This window comes from Nelumbo lutea, chromosome 1 (genome assembly GCF_056320005.1).
Source record: "Nelumbo lutea isolate HS-2025 chromosome 1, American lotus-T2T, whole genome shotgun sequence".
Classification (NCBI taxonomy): Eukaryota; Viridiplantae; Streptophyta; class Magnoliopsida; order Proteales; family Nelumbonaceae; genus Nelumbo; species Nelumbo lutea.
Window position 1 is genome coordinate 108513916 of NC_142684.1, and position 4644 is coordinate 108518559.

Below are 4644 nucleotides of genomic sequence, written 5' to 3' on the forward strand. Positions count from 1 at the left end.
GGGGTGTTGGACGAGAAGAGAAGCTGTATGAATGATGAAAGTATAGAGATGTGCATTTGCTTTAAAGATTGATTGGATGTTGAAGACTTATTACAAGATAAAGGAGGGCATGACACTACACCCAATATTTCACCTGAAGCAGATGATGAAAGTCATGAACAATAGTTGTATAATATTTTTTTCAAATTATTGTAAATTTTGTTTTAATTTTATTTAATTTATTTGTTATTTTTAACAATGTAATTTTGTATTTTCAATTTGTAACTATATTGTATTTTTTTATATTTTATTAATTTATTCCATTTTTCAATTTTCATATTTCATTCATCCAAGTATCCAACCATTGTATGCTTTGTAATTTGTATCATTCAAATTTAAATGAAATAAATTTCTTATTTTTCTTCCAATTTGTGATTTCATTCTTATTTGGTTAAGTATTTTTTTTCGTTTATTTGTTAGATTTCTTATTTCTTATTTTTTCAAATAGTTCCCAAAGCCCAAATGAAAGTTAAATATTTTAGTTTTACACTTTTACTTAGCAAAGAAACAAAAAAAATTAAAAATAAAAAAAAAACAACGGTAAAAAACCAGTTTGGCTAGGTTCGGTCCACGCCTAAGGCCCGGCCTATGGCCCAACCCGGCATGGCCTAGGATAGTGGCATGACTTGCAGCCCAACCCAACCCAAGCCCGCATAATAGCACGGGCCAGCACGGGCTTGGGCCGTGGGCTATGTCGGGCCGACCCCCCAAGTTATCCCTAGGGAGGGCGGCACGACTTGCACTTTGCGTGAGCTGCCCGCGGGCCGTGTCGAGCCGACCCGACACAACTCGTTTTACACCTCTAGTGCCATGTTGTGTTGGGCTGCAGACTGTAGGCCGTGATGTGGACCTAGGCCGTGTCGGGCTAGACAATAGACCATACTACACTTTTTGTTTTTTTCGACATTTAGATTTTTTAAATTTTTTTTTGTCAAGTAAAACTAAAATACTTAACTTTCCATTGGGAATAATTCAACAAACTGAAAAAGATAAAATTTCTAACAAAGAAAAGAAAAAAATAACAAAATACAAAATGCCAAATGGACAACAAATTGGAAAATAATAGGAATTTTATTTCATTGAAATTTGAAACTTAAACAATACAATGGTCAAAAAATACTTAACAAAATGGAATACAATATAAAAAATATAATATAATTACAAATTGAAAATTAAAAATTATATTTTTGAAAAATAACAAATAATTTAAATAAATTTGAATAACAAAATTTACAATAATTTAAAAAAAGTACAAAATTATTGAGTATACAAAAAAATATTATCTTCATCATTTTTCTTCAAGTTTCACCTTCATCTCCATCTTGATTTTGATCCTCTGCTTCAAGTGAATCATCAAGTGTTGTGTTATGCCCTCCTTTGTCTTGTAGTCTATCCTCAACATCTAACCAATCTTTGAAGCAGATGCACATCTCCAAACTTTCATCATTCATGCATCTTCTTTTGTCATCGGTACTAAAACAAGACTCAGATGGAGTTGTAGACATAAGAGGGCTTAGTAGATCACATGCCATGGCAGCAATGACTAAATAATTTTTTTCATGTTCACTCCACTAGGCTAAAATATCAAAATTATCCATTCCTTCTAGGTTAAAGGAATCACTTAAACTAGAAAAAATTGCTTGTAAATAAAAATTACATTCAATAAATGAACTTGTTGATGAGGTGGTAGCAAATTTCTGCCTCCTACTTATTAAAGACCAAACTCTATCTTTCACACTATTGGAACTAGTTGTTTTAGAAGTGAAAGTTGCACTTGTACAAGTTGTAGATATTTTATTCCCTACCAATATTAGATTCATGTAAACTATACATTTGAAATAATAAACTATTAACTTTTTCTTTTTTATTTCCAATTTCAAAATTCATATTTTCACAAAATGATTCAAGTAAAATATCTACATCATCTTTTCTAATCCTAGGATCTAATATTACAGCTAAACAATAAAGAGGAGAAATGTTCTCCCAATATATATTTTTTAATTTATTTTCCATTTATTTCAATAACACTTTTAAATTATGGATTTTTTCTTTATTTTGCAAAACACTCACTAGTCATGAATAATTGATTAACTAAAAGACAACTAGTTGGATAATAGATAACCGAAAATTCATTAGTTGCATCATAAAAATTGTGTAAAAAATCTCTTATACAAATGGCCATTTCCCAATCTTCATTAAGTATAATATCATGTGGCATTTTTGAATTATAAAAATTAGAAAGAATATGTTTATAGGGAATACAACTTTCTAACATAAAATAGGTAGAATTCTATCTATGTTGAACATCTAACATAAAATGTTTAGATTTCAAACCATAATTATGACATAAATATTTAAATATAAATATATATATATATAATATAATATCTAATTTTAGAAATATGATGAGAAAAAAAATTAAAGAATCATGAATACACAAATTTAAGATGTGACATGCACATCTAAAATGAAATAATTTACCATTAAAATGAGGTTATAATTGAGATTTTAAAGTATTTATTGATGAATCATTATTGTTGGCATTATCAAAAGGGAAATTTTTTTAACTATTCTTATGGTTTAGCTAATTGACTATGTATACCCCTACTGTTTGACTATTATCTAATGCTACCCCTACTATTTTGAAAAATTATCATTGTTGTTAAAATATTGAAGGAAGGGCTGAAATGCCATTTTTCCCTTAAGTCAAATTAGAAACTCCTCTTTTTCATCAACCTCGGTTTGTAACTAGCAATTCTCCAATTGGAACTAAGAAGAATATGAAAGGTTTCTCGTTAGAGATATTCCACATACATAGCGGAGAGAGAGAGAGAGAGAGGCATAAAACTCCATTAATCGTTGCAACTCCACATTGACAAAAAAAAGTCAAATATTTGATGTCTCGACTCCATCTCTCTTGGTCTCTTTCCTCTAGACTCCATGTTGAGTGATAACTTGATTAAAAACTTTCAACATTATTCATCTAAATTGGACTCCATGTTCAAAGACAGAGAACTCATGGAGGCTATTACATTATTGGTTTAACCGTTGATCTACAACTCCCCGTTGTTTCCTCCAACAACTCTATTGGTTTCTCCCTTCAGTAGTCTAGCTTTGTTTTTATGTTAGGTTAACCCCTGTTAGAAATAATTAGCTTTATCACTACTCCCTTAGATTTTCTTTATCTGTTACTATGCTTTTTGCTATATTCTTATGTTGTCAGTTCTGAGCCTATACAATGGAATAACCATAGACATGCCACTGAGAGTTGTAGTATGGAAAATAGATGGGAAAAATTGTCTTTTCCAAAAAGAAGTATGACCACTCATAACGAAAATTTGGCCAGAAATGAAAACTAAAGTAGATGTTAACATTGCTGCAAAAGCTTGGAGGCCAAAATGGAAAGAAATAGGATATGGTTACCCCAAGTAGCAAATGCAGATCTGGATAGAGGGGAAGTAGAAGATGCGGATCTGAGAGGATATGGCCAAGTAGAAGTAGCAGACGCAGATCTGACAGAGGGGAAGTAGCAGACGCAGATTTGAGCGGATTTGGCCGATTAGAAGTAGTGAACGGGTGCTAACAGTAAGGGTAAAGTTGGTCTAATGTCAGAAAAAGTAAGGGTGTTGTTAGACAATGGTCAAACAGTAAGGGTATACTTAATCAATTAGCTAAACCATAAGGGTAGTTTAAGAAATTTGGTCCTTATCAAAACTAATAAAAAAAAGTTTATTGTCAATTCTATAAGCATGCAAAGTATTTAAAATGCTTGTAGTAAATAGTTGGGCCAATATGTGGCCATTCAAGCCTAGTAAAATTCTCTTTTGTAAAAGCTAATTTTCATCAATAAAATAGCCGGTAGCACAAATATAACTTATATTAAATTTAGAGGTCCAAATATGAGAAGCAATAATAGCCGGTAGCACAAATATAACTTATATTAAATTTAGAGGTCCAAATATGAGAAGCAATTGCAATTATAGAATTAAGATTTGATAAAATAGAAATTAAATTTTGTTTATATGAACAAAAATTTTCAAAGCATCTGCTCTAATAGTATTTCTAGAAACTCTTTTAAATTGGGGATTTACAGAATTGTGTAAAAAATTTTCAAGTTTACCATCATCGACTAATAAAAGTGGTTGTTCAGCATGTATAATATATTTTACCAATTCTTGCCTCATTTTTTCTTGTGAATATTTAAAAGTGCCAAAGTCCCCCTCCCAATTTGTGTTTGGGATTTTTTTTTCCTTCTTCTTTTTCTTCTTCTTCTTCTTCTTCTTCTTGCTTCTCATGGGTGAGCAGATGTCTGCCCAAGTGGCCAGTACCACCCTTACTACAAGTCTATAATAGCTAAAGTCACTCCTACACTTTTGGCAAATGGCCTTTTTCCTTTCCCCTCAACCTCTTCTATTTTAAATAATTTCCAAACTGGGCTAGTCAATTTAGTTCCCTTCTTTTTCCTACCCTCAGCCGTAGTATCGGTACTAGGGGTCGGAACTTCGACAATTTTAGTAGCATCCATATCAATGCTAACGTTATTATGTTGCGACTGAATATCGTTGACGTTGACCATGCTGGGGAATCGGTTTCGGGAGGACTCAA